Here is a 13,630-nt window from a genome sequence, read left to right as displayed (position 1 = left end):
AAGGACAGAATTGGAAAAATCGGAGGAGGGGTAGCAATGTATGTAAAAAAATGCATAAATACTACATTAATACAAAGTATTGAAGAAAAAACTGAGGCCCTTTGGGTGACCATAGAAACAGGGGAAAAGTCGAGTATTCGTATTGGCGTGATATACAGGCCACCAGGTCAGGAAGAGGAACTCGACAAGTACCTATTGCAGGACATAACTAAAATGGCATTAAAAGGAGAGGTAATAATCATGGGAGACTTTAATCTTCCTGATGTAAACTGGGAAGTGCCTGTTGCTAGTTCCACTAGAAGTAGGGACATTTTAAATTCCCTTCAGGGAGCATCCCTCCACCAATTGGTGAGGGAGCCCACTCGGAAAGACGCTATATTAGACTTAATACTTACAAATGGAGACAGAATATCGGACGTAAAAGTGGGTGAAAACCTGGGATCCAGTGATCATCAAGCAGTATGGTTCAGCATAAAGACAGAGACTGACTCATCCCATACAAAAACAAAGGTGTTGGATTTTAGGAAGGCTGATTTTGTAGGGATGGGAAAATGTGTAAGCGATTCTTTGGTAGAGTGCAGGAACTTGGAAGCCGTGCAGGAGAGGTGGGAAACATTAAAATGTGCAATATTAAAGGCAACAGACCTTTGTATCAAAAGTGTTAGGAAAAACACAAGAGTAAGGAAGCCAGTGTGGTTTGCAAAAGAAGTAGCAAATATTGTGAAAGCAAAAAAGATGGCTTTTAGGAAATATAAGCAGACACAAAATAATGAAGACAAAGAGATATATCTTGTTAGACAGAAGGATACTAAGAAGGTAATCAGATGTGCAAAGGCACAAGCTGAGGAGAAAATGGCCCAGTCAGTGGGTAAAGGAGGCAAAACTTTTTTTAGGTATATAAGCGAAAGGAGAAAAACAAAAGGCGGAATAATAAAACTAAAGACAGACACTGGGAGTCTTGTTGAGGGAGACAATTTAATAGCAGATCATCTTAATAATTATTTTTGCTCAGTATTTACTACTGAAAGAGAGAGGAAGGGGCCACAGTTAAGTTTCAGGGATATTCAGGAAAATGACATAAGTACATTTACAGAGGAGAAGGTCCTAACAGAACTCTCAAAGCTGAAAGTGGACAAATCTATGGGGCCAGATGGGATACATCCAAGGATACTAAAAGAACTTAAAGAGGTGCTGGTAGCGCCATTGACAGAATTATTCAACCAGTCATTAGCTACAGGAGTAATTCCAGAGGACTGGAAAAGAGCAAACGTAGTCCCACTGCACAAAAGTGGAAGCAAGGAAGAGGCAAACAACTACAGACCAGTGAGTCTTACATCAGTAGTAGGGAAATTGATGGAAACACTCTTAAAAGAAAGAGTTGTAGATTATCTTAAATCCGGCAATTTACAGGATCCCAAACAGCATGGATTCATTGGGGGGAGATCATGTCAAACATGTCACGATCCGGTTATCTGGAAGCCATTACTTACCCTTCAGATGCCTCCTAAGGCTGGCTCAGCGTTCCAGGACCGGATCCCATCTGTTATACTGATATCCACATTCCTGCCTCCTCTCCTGTCACTCTGAGACGCGGTCACCGCGGCGCCATGTTACATCCGGAATGGCGTCTCCCGCGGCCTCCGCCGCTGTCCCTGAGTTTCTGCATGCAGAGTGTCAGAGTGGCGATTACGTCAGCCGCGGCCTCCGCTGTGCCCACGTGGTTTAGATGTGCACTTATCAGTCTGGCGTCTCCTGTCTCCTGTGGCCGGCGCCGCCATTGCTGTTTTAATTCCCACATGGATTACAAACCAAACTTCCCTCCAAGTGTCTGCATGGGCGCAGCCATCTTGGATTCTGTCAACTGTTCATTTCCACCAATCTGCTGTCTGCATTGTTAATCTGCATAATTGCCTAGCCAATCCCTTCCTTGCTGCAGGTATAAATATTCTGTGCCTGAGCAAGGAAGGCGTCAGTGCTTTGGTTGTCAAACCTAGTTCCAGTTTGTCTCTCTCCTGTGGTTGTTTTCCAGGTTCCAGTTCCTATCTCCACACTTCCACTAAAGAGACCCGCACCAGCATTCCACCTGCGGTGTAGCCTGACTCTCCTATCCATTTGGATTCATCTGCTTCCAGCTACAGATCCACCTGCTTTCAGCATCCAGCTTCCAGCAGAGGTCAGCTCTTCTTAAAGTGCCGGTACCCTTTTCTGCAGATGATCATTTATCACCGGCATTATTATTTCACCGCTCTCAAGCTCCAAACATCACTTCATATTTCATCGCTCTCAAGCTACATTTATCATTTAACTGGTTCCAGCCAGTATCCACTCCGTGCCAACATCAGTCTGGTTCCAGCCAGTACCCACAGCAGCCGTTTTATCCACAGCAGCCCAGCTTTTCCTGGAACACCAGCTGGTACGATCCTGGGCTATCTCCATTGCTACAGTTGGGCCTGGTAAGGACTTTCCAACTAGAAGATTATAAGAACTATCTCACACTACCAGAGCCCTGTGGCCCTTGCCACCCTGTAGAACCCAGGAACTGTATTTATCCTCTGCTGATTTTTATGTTTTCTTTTACTGCTGCTGTGTTACGGAGTTTGTCATAAATAAACATCATTGACTTTTACCCTGGTTGTCGTGTTCACGCCTTCGGGCATTTCTTCTACATGTTACTTACATGTCTAGGGGTCTGATACAACCTCCCAGGTTCCGTTACATCTCAGCCCCTACAACTGAGGCTGCCTCCCGTCAGCTCAGGCCCTCAGTTGTGACAGTAAGCACTGACCATATGAATCCAGCCGGAGACCAGGATCAAGCGGCCAGGATAGATGCAAGACCCGGCTTGAACATCAGGAGGCTGCACAGGGCCACATCAACCGCTGTCTCCAGGATCTCTCTACTCGGCTGGATGGTATTCAGACAACCCTCCGTGGATCAGACGCGTCCGGTGCGTCAACCACAGTGACTCCAGCTATAACCCCACCCACCTTACCCATTTCTGCTCCACGTCTTCATCTTCCAACGCCAGCAAAATTTGACGGATCTCCAAGATTCTGCAGGGGATTTCTCAACCAGTGTGAGATTCAGTTTGAGCTACAACCTGGCAATTTTCCCAGTGACCGTACAAAAATTGCCTACATTATCTCTCTTCTCAGTGGCTCAGCCCTTGATTGGGCATCACCGTTATGGGAGAGGTCCGACACCCTGCTATCCTCCTACACTGCATTCGTGTCAACATTCAGGCGTATCTTCGACGAGCCAGGCCGGGTAACTTCAGCTTCATCTGAGATTCTCCGTTTACGCCAGGGATCACGTACTGTAGGACAATATCTTATACAGTTTCAGATCCTGGCATCCGAACTGGCATGGAACGACGAGGCCCTGTATGCTGCATTCTGGCATGGCTTATCTGAGCGTATTAAAGATGAGTTAGCTACCAGAGACTTACCTTCCAAGTTAGATGAGCTAATCTCACTCTGCACGAAAGTTGATTTACGTTTCAGAGAGAGAGCAACTGAGCGTGGAAGATCATCTGCTCCAAAATCTTCTGCTCCTCCTCCTCGCCAACTGTCACCATCTAAAGACGAGCCCATGCAAATTGGCCGTTCCCGTTTAACTCCTGCTGAGCGCCGAAGACGTCTCTCTGAGTCTCTTTGTCTTTACTGTGCAGCTCCGTCTCACACCATCAATGCCTGTCCCGAATGTCCGGGAAAACTCCAAACCCTAGCTCGCCCAGGAGAGGGCCGGCTAGGAGTAATGATCTCCTCTCCATCTCCTCATGATTGTAATCTCCCAGTGTCGCTCCAAATTGCTCAACGTTACCGGAACGTCATTGCCCTCCTTGATTCCGGAGCAGCTGGGAACTTTATTACCGAAGCCTATGTTAAACGGTGGTCCCTACCCACCGAGAGACTTCCTTCGTCCATTTCCTTAACTGCCGTGGATGGCAGCAAGATTTTTGATGCAGTTATTTCTCTAAGGACTCTACCAGTTCGTCTGAGAGTGGGAGTTCTTCATTCTGAATTTATTTCTTTTTTAGTGATTCCAAGAGCCACACATCCTGTGGTCCTGGGCCTTCCATGGCTCCGTCTTCACAATCCATCTATTGATTGGACGACTACGCAGATTCTGGCATGGGGTCCCTCCTGTGCTGAGACATGTTTGTTTAAAGTATTGCCTGTCTGTTCTTCCTCCCCCAGGTCGTCTGATGTTCCACCTCCTCCATATCAAGATTTCACGGATGTGTTCAGTAAAGCCTCTGCTGATATCCTTCCTCCTCATAGAGAATGGGACTGCCCGATTGATCTCGTTCCAGGGAAGGTTCCACCTCGAGGCCGAACTTACCCGTTGTCTCTGCCTGAGACGCATTCCATGGAGGAATACATTAAAGAGAACCTAGCAAAGGGGTTCATTCGACCTTCCTCTTCTCCAGCCGGCGCAGGCTTCTTTTTCGTAAAGAAAAAAGATGGTGGTCTGCGGCCGTGCATTGACTACAGAGGTCTGAACGACATTACCATCAAGAACCGCTATCCACTACCCCTGATTACTGAGCTCTTTGATAGAGTCAGCGGAGCTACCATCTTTACAAAGCTGGACTTGAGAGGTGCATACAATCTCATCCGGATCCGTGAGGGTGACGAGTGGAAGACCGCCTTTAACACCCGTGACGGACATTATGAGTACCTCGTCATGCCCTTGGATTGAGCAATGCTCCAGCTGTCTTCCAGCATTTTGTCAATGAGATCTTCAGAGACATTTTATACCGTCATGTCGTGGTCTATCTAGATGATATCCTCATTTTTGCCAACAATTTAGAGGAACATCGTTTTTGGGTAAAAGAGGTTCTGTCCCGTCTCCGTGTCAATCATCTCTATTGCAAATTAGAGAAATGCGTCTTTGAAGTCAAGTCCATTCCGTTTCTAGGTTACATTGTGTCCGGTTCCGGACTAGAGATGGATCCTGAGAAACTACAAGCAATCCAGAATTGGCCGATACCCTTAACACTCAAAGGGGTCCAGAGGTTCTTAGGGTTCGTCAATTATTACAGAAAGTTTATACGAGACTTTTCCACCATTGTGGCGCCTATTACTGCTTTAACTAAGAAGGGTGCTAACCCGTCCAAGTGGTCTGAAGAAGCTACGCAAGCTTTTCATCTCTTAAAACAACGGTTCATCTCTGCACCAGTTCTGAAACAGCCCGACATCGACTCTCCTTTCATCTTAGAGGTGGATGCCTCCTCCGTTGGAGTAGGAGCGGTGTTATCTCAGAGGGCTAAAGATGGCCATTCACATCCTTGCAGTTTCTTCTCTCGGAAGTTCTCCCCAGCGGAGCGCAACTATGCCATTGGCGACCAGGAGTTGCTAGCCATCAAGCTCGCTCTAGAGGAGTGGAGATATCTGTTGGAGGGAGCTTCTCATTCAATCACCATACTTACAGACCGCAAGAACCTTTTATATCTGAAAGGCGCACAATGTCTCAACCCTCGTCAGGCCAGATGGGCACTTTTCTTTTCCAGGTTCGACTTTAAACTCCAGTTCTGTCCGGGCTCTCAGAATCGCAAGGCCGATGCCCTTTCCCGCTCATGGGAGCAAGAAAATGAGTCAGAGTCTTCAGACAAGCATCCTATTATCAATCCGTTGGCATTCTCCACGGTAGGGATGGACTCTACGCCCCCACTAGGGAAAAGTTTTGTGAAGCCGGTACTGAGGAAGAAGCTCATGCATTGGGCCCATGCTTCCCGTTTTGCCGGACATACAGGTATCCAAAAAACCCTGGAGTTTATTTCTAGGTCCTATTGGTGGCCAACTCTGAGAAAGGACATCATGGAGTTTATTGCATCTTGCCCAAAGTGTGCCCAACATAAAGTCTCCCGCCAGTCGCCTGCGGGGCAACTGGTTCCACTATCCGTTCCCCGTCGACCATGGACCCATGTGTCGATGGATTTCATTACAGACTTACCCATGTGCAACAAGTTCAATACCATCTGGGTGGTAGTTGACCGGTTCACCAAGATGGCACACTTCATTCCTCTCACCGGTCTTCCGTCAGCTTCCAAGTTGGCTCAAGTGTTCATACAAGAGATCTTCCGACTCCACGGTCTGCCTGAAGAAATTATCTCAGATCGAGGAGTTCAATTCACAGCCAAATTCTGGCGAAGTTTATGTCAAGTCCTCCAAGTCAAACTAAAGTTTTCCACGGCTTACCATCCTCAGACCAATGGTCAAACTGAGAGGGTGAATCAGGACTTGGAGGCCGTCCTCCGCATCTATGTGTCTTCCTCTCAAGATGACTGGGTTCAGTTACTTCCCTGGGCCGAGTTCTGTCATAACAATCAGTATCATTCCTCATCTTCTTCAACACCATTCTTCACCAACTTTGGTTTCCACCCTAAAGTCCCTGAATTCCAACCGCTCCCAGCAACTTCTGTTCCAGCAGTGGATATCACCTTGCATCAGTTTGCAAACAACTGGAAGAGTGTACGAGCAGCTCTGCTCAAGGCATCGTTCAGGTATAAGAAGTTTGCGGACAAGAAGCGTAGAGCGGTTCCTGCTCTCAAGTTGGGTGATCGGGTATGGTTATCCACGAAGAATTTAAGGTTAAGAGTCCCCAGTATGAAGTTTGCACCTCGCTACATTGGTCCTTTCAAAATTGAGCAAGTCATCAATCCTGTTGCTTACAGACTTCAGTTACCTCCCTTCTTAAAAATACCCAGGACATTCCATGTTTCCTTGTTGAAACCGCTGATCCTGAATCGGTTTCATTCCTCACTTCCTCCAACTCCGAAAGTCCAAACTCAACGAGGTGTTGAGTATGAAGTGGCCAAGATCCTGGACTCACGTCACGTTACGGTCAACTACAGTATCTTATTGACTGGAAGGGTTACGGCCCTGAGGAACGCTCATGGACCAATGCTTCTGATGTCCATGCTCCTGCCTTGGTCCGGAGATTCCATTCCAAGTTTCCTCAAAAGCCAAAGAAGTGTCCTGGGGCCACTCCTAAAGGGGGGGGGGGTGCTGTCACGATCCGGTTATCTGGACGCCATTACTTACCCTTCAGATGCCTCCTAAGGCTGGCTCAGCGTTCCAGGACCGGATCCCATCTGTTATACTGTTATCCACATTCCTGCCTCCTCTCCTGTCACTCTGAGACGCGGTCACCGCGGCGCCATGTTACATCCGGAATGGCGTCTCCCGCGGCCTCCGCCGCTGTCCCTGAGTTTCTGCATGCAGAGTGTCAGAGTGGCGATTACGTCAGCCGCGGCCTCCGCTGTGCCCGCGTGGTTTAGATGTGCACTTATCAGTTTGGCGTCTCCTGTCTCCTGTGGCCGGCGCCGCCATTGCTGTTTTAATTCTCACATGGATTACAAACCAAACTTCCCTCCAAGTGTCTGCATGGGCGCAGCCATCTTGGATTCTGTCATCTGTTCATTTCCACCAATCTGCTGTCTGCATTGTTAATCTGCATAATTGCCTAGCCAATCCCTTCCTTGCTGCAGGTATAAATATTCTGTGCCTGAGCAAGGAAGGCGTCAGTGCTTTGGTTGTCAAACCTAGTTCCAGTTTGTCTCTCTCCTGTGGTTGTTTTCCAGGTTCCAGTTCCTATCTCCACACTTCCACTAAAGAGACCCGCACCAGCATTCCACCTGCGGTGTAGCCTGACTCTCCTATCCATTTGGATTCATCTGCTTCCAGCTACAGATCCACCTGCTTTCAGCATCCAGCTTCCAGCAGAGGTCAGCTCTTCTTAAAGTGCCGGTACCCTTTTCTGCAGATGATCATTTATCACCGGCATTATTATTTCACCGCTCTCAAGCTCCAAACATCACTTCATATTTCATCGCTCTCAAGCTACATTTATCATTTAACTGGTTCCAGCCAGTATCCACTCCGTGCAGAGCCGGCCCTAACCAATATGATGCCCTAGGCAAGATTTTGGCTGGTGCCCCCTAGCACCACCGCTGGTTCCGCCTCTGACCTTGTACCCCCTATATTTTAAATAGGAACAGTTCGCACATTTGGCGCACAACCCAAAAAAGGGGTGTGTTTTTGCTGACAAGGGGCATGGCCACACAATAACCCCATTTCCAATTATGCCACATAGTACTGCAACTTTATTCACATATGATCATGCGATAGTGTCCATAATTCATATTACATCCCACAGTAGTATCACTTTACCTTATAAACGTTACTCCTCACAGTAGAGCCCCTTATTCACATTGCATCACACTGAATTGCTCCTTATTCACATTACACCACACCCTATTGCTCTTTATTCACATCAGAAGACACAGTAGTGCCCTTTCTATACGCAACGCCACATAGTAGAGTACCTTATACACATAATGCCACACATTAGTAATGCATTTACACACATTCCACACAGTAATGCCCCTTACACATGAGACACCTTATTAATGTCCTTATAAACATAATGCACCTTACACATTATGACTACCTTTATTAATGCCCTTTTACACATAATGTCCCTTACACATATGCTGCACATTATTAATGCCCTTATACACATAATGACACACACAGTGCCCCCTACACATTTGCTGCACATTATTAGTGCCCCTATACACATAATGACACACATACAGTAGTACCCTGTTACACATATGCTGCACATTATTAATGCCCTTATACACATAATGACACACATAGTGCCCCTTACACATATGTTGCACATTATTAATGCATTTTTACATGACACACATAATGCTCCTTACACATATTCCAAACACTACTGCACAACCAACCCACTCACATGCACACAGCACTCACACTGCCACTAACACTGTGACCTCTGCTTCTGCTTGGATACAGATGTGTCCTCATAAATATTGCCTCAATGCTAACGTCGGGAACACCTTTTTTTATGAAAATGCATCTTATTTGCATTGCTATATGGTTAGGATACACAAGCAGCTTCTGCTGATTAAAATGATATGCAGCATGCCTATATACTGTGTGAGACTGTGGCTGTATCTGCATATGAAATGCTACACACAGAATATAGGCATGCCGCATATCATTTTAATCAGCAGAAGCTGCTGATGCCCCTAGGCATATCAAATGCCCTAGGCAATTGCCTAGTTTGCCTATGCCTATGACCGGCTCTGACTCCGTGCCAACATCAGTCTGGTTCCAGCCAGTACCCACAGCAGCCGTTTTATCCACAGCAGCCCAGCTTTTCCTGGAACACCAGCTGGTACGATCCTGGGCTATCTCCATTGCTACAGTCGGGCCTGGTAAGGACTTTCCAACTAGAAGATTATAAGAACTATCTCACACTACCAGAGCCCTGTGGCCCTTGCCACTCTGTAGAACCCAGGAACTGTATTTATCCTCTGCTGATTTTTATGTTTTCTTTTACTGCTGCTGTGTTACGGAGTTTGTTATAAATAAACATCATTGACTTTTACCCTGGTTGTCGTGTTCACGCCTTCGGGCATTTCTTCTACATGTTACTTACATGTCTAGGGGTATGATACAACCTCCCAGGTTCCGTTACATCTCAGCCCCTACAACTGAGGCTGCCTCCCGTCAGTTCAGGCCCTCAGTTGTGACAAAACAAATCTTATTGACTTTTTTGACTGTGTGACTAAAGTGATGGATAAAGGTGGAGCCATGGATATAGCTTATCTAGACTTTAGTAAGGCTTTTGACACTGTTCCACATCGCAGACTGCTAAATAAACGTTAAAGTTTGGGATTGAATATTAGGATTATTGAATGGATAAGATCTTGGTTGAAGGACAGAAAACAGAGAGTTGTCGTAAATGGAGTGCATTCACAAGAGGGAAATGTTACCAGTAGAGTACTCCAGGGATCTGTACTTGGACCAGTGCTTTTTAATATCTTTATTGGTGACATTGCAAATGGCATTAAAGGGAAAGTATGCCTTTTTGCAGATGACACAAAGGTATGCAACAGGGTAGACACACCAGGTGGGGTAAAACAAATGATTGAGGATCTAGGTAGACTAGAGGAATGGTCAAGAGTGTGGCAATTACAGTTTAATGCCAAAAAATGCAAAATCATGCACTTGGGTCTCAAAAATCCAAAGGCTAAATATAGTTTTAATGGCACTATACTGGAAACTACTGAGGAGGAAAGGGATCTAGGAGTTACTATTTCAGATGACTTAAAGGCAGGTAAGCAATGTAACAAAGCAATGAGGAAGGTTAGTCAGATGCTTGGCTGCATTGGGAGAGGAATCAGCAGCAGAAAGAAAGAAGTAATAATGCCACTGTATAGGTCATTGGTACGGCCTCATCTAGAATACTGTGTTCAATTCTGGAGGCCACATCTCCAAAAGGATATTAATACATTAGAAACTGTACAAAGAAGGGCAACTAAAATGGTGCATGGCCTACATCACAAAACATACCCAGAAAGACTAAGAAATCTCAATATGTATAGTTTGGAGCAGAGAAGGGAAAGGGGGGACATGATAGAAACTTTCAAATATATCAAGGGTTTTAACAAAGTCCAGGAGGGAAACATTCTCCAAATGAAGAGAAGCAATAGGACACGAGGACATGCACTGAAACTGGAGGGGGGGAGGTTCAGGGGAAATTTGCGGAAAAATTACTTCACAGAAAGGGTAGTGGACAAGTGGAATAGCCTCCCATCGGAGGTGGTAGAGGCTAAGACAGTAGAGCAATTTAAACATGCATGGGATAGACATAAGGATATCCTTACAAAGAAATAAGGATCAATTAAGGTTAGAGATAAAAAAAAAAAAAGGGGCAGACTAGATGGGCCAAGTGGTTCTTATCTGCCGACAAATTCTATGTTTCTATGTAAAGGCAGTAAGGCGGTTGTAGACAAAATGCTCAAGGAGAAGATTGGGAGAAGATGAAATTCTTGAAGTATGACTGTTTAGAGATGGAAAGGCAGCACTATAGCATAAGAACATACATTTGAAATGGAGTAAGTCTGCTTTAGGGCATGATTTCCGCCACTGCCGCTCAGCGGTACATGAACATTTTTGCAGATATCTGGTGAATTTGGAATGCCAGGGTTGCAGTGTTGATCTGCAAAGGTGAATAGTGGTCACTGGAATGTATTGTACTAGGAAGTGGCTTGTTTAGGATAGGAAAGAGTGAGTATAGGAGAGAGAAGTGAGTCAAGCAGGGAGGATAAGGAAGCAATGTCTATGTCCTCAACGTTATGTGATAAGGACATAATAGAAATTGAGGATGCTAATGTGGAAGTGGAACAGCAGTAGGGGATATTTGTGTACTTCTACTATCTGACACTAATGAGGTGGATGAGGATGTTGATCATGTTGTTTGTTTAAGTCAGCCACCAGTGGCAGCAGATCTTGACAATGATAAAAAATAATGATTTAGAGAATATCTAGCAGTCTAGTATCAGTTTGGGCCAGCCCATGCAATCTCCACCACCTACATCCTCATCATCAACCTCCTCATTTGCGATCTGAAGTAGTCCTTAAAAAAAAAATTGGTTTGTGGGGGCCCAAACAAACGAAGCATGTCATTCACAAAAGTGGTTATCCCTGTCGCTGAATGGCTTGGTTTGTTAAAAAGTGCATGTCTTTTTTAATATCCAACATAAGGACGGGTGGGAGGGCTCAAGGACAACTCCATATTCCACCCCTTTTCTTTTCTGCCACTGCTATGTGGCAATGTTTCATAGATGTGCTATGGACTGCCTTGTGTTTGTGCCACTTCTCCGTGGCTTACAAAGCAGTCAGCTCGATGCAGGCTTTGGCCTAAACTGGAGACGTGCGCCGACCCCTGTGTTTTGGATCTGTATTTTGTTTGCCAAAACCACCCTTGTGTGTTTTGGTTTTGATTTTGAATCTGTATTTGTGTCAAAAAGTCATAAAAACAGCAAAAATCATAGAATTTGAGCCTGTTTTTCTTCTTACAGTATTATTAACCTCAATAACATTCATTTCGTCATTTCCAGTCAATGTTGACCACTTTACAGCTCACAATATTGTTTTCATCCAGTTTAGGCCAAAAAGTTGCACCAAGGTAGCTGGAGGGCTAAGCTAAGCGCCAGCAGTGGGAGGCAAAAACATGTGGCACTTAAACTTCCAACATGGCACATCTAGTAAACAGAATAGCACTGCAGTGGCAGACAGAGTGGCAGTTTAATAAACTTTAAAAATGTTTTCCGTCTACATAAAAAAAGAGTCAGAAATACTTCAAACAGTGCATAATGCAAAGAAAAAAGATGCAAGATGGAATTGCCCTTGGGCCCTCCCACCCACCCTTATGGTGTATATAGCAAACAGGACATGCACAGTTTAACAAACCAATCTCTTCAGCGACAGGGACTGCCACTTGTGGATGAAATGATTGGTGTGTTTGTGCCCGCATAAAACAAGCTGTGAATGGGCGGTGAACATTGCTGTCAATGATCTCTCCATACACAAACTGGCTCTACATAGGCAAGATGACGTTATCATCACCATCTTCTGATTCCTCATCCTCATCAGTATGTACAACATCTCCTTCACACAATATTAATTCGTCCCCACTGGAATCAACCAGTACAAGTGCCTCTTTATTTTTTGGAGGTAATTGCCAGTAAAGATCTTCCTCATGGAATTAGTAATTCACTTTGATGGACATTATCTTTTCCACATTTTGGGGAAGTAACTTCCTATGCAGATCATTGCTGTGAAAACTCTTATTGAGTACACACTGGAGGGTGGGAAACTTAAGTAAAGCAAAGCCAGTTTGTGAAAGGGCCTCCAAATTGACTCTTTTTCCTCCCAGTAGTGAAATGGACTGTCTGACATGCCATCACTAAAATAATCCTCTTCCATTCTTTGAATGGTGACCGTATCCGATGGAGTCACATGTCATTAATTGTAAGCAGTTTTTTAGGCCTGAACAGATATCACAAGGTTTTACTGACTCATCTGCACCACCACCAGTGGGTCTATCAGGAAAAAAAATTTTTTTTACTGGCAGGAGCAGTTGCTGGAAAAACTGAAGGAGGAGATGTTGCCGTGTCATGTGCCGCTTCTGCTGACAATTTGTTCACCAACAGCTCTTTGCATCTCTTCAGATTTTTGTTTGTCAGAAAGAAACAACCTATGACTTAAACCTAGGATCAAGTATGGCCACCAAAATATAGTGATCTCATTTCAAGAGATTGATGACCCTTAGATCCTGGCAAAGCAAACAAAGGGCTTGACATACTTAGTGTACTCGCTTCATTTCAGCTCCTGCCTCAGTTTCTCCAACTGCTGATCCAAGAGTCTAATAAGGGGAATTACCTGGCACAAGCTGGCAGTGTCTGAACTTACTTCACACGTAGCAACTTCAAAGGGTTTGAGAACCTTGCACAACATGGATAGTATTCTCCACTGCGCTTGAGTAAGGTACATTCTCCCTCCTTTCCCTATGTCATAGGTCTTTGTGTAGCCTTGGATGGCCTTTTGATGCTCCTCCATCCGCTGAAACAAATAAAGAGTAGAATTCCACCTAGTTACTACCTCTTGCTTCAGCTGATGGAAGGCAAATTCAACAGTACTTGCAGGTGCTGCAATCTTTGAAATGCACTTGCTGAATGTCAAAAATGTCCTGAATTTTTTTGGGCCACAGAGAGCATTTCCTGCTCGCCTCTGTTTTTTGT

The sequence above is a fragment of the Pseudophryne corroboree genome, chromosome 7 (assembly GCF_028390025.1).
Source record: "Pseudophryne corroboree isolate aPseCor3 chromosome 7, aPseCor3.hap2, whole genome shotgun sequence".
NCBI lineage: Eukaryota > Metazoa > Chordata > Amphibia > Anura > Myobatrachidae > Pseudophryne > Pseudophryne corroboree.
The sequence above is the reverse complement of the archived record's forward strand: the minus strand, read 5'-3'. Positions refer to the sequence as shown.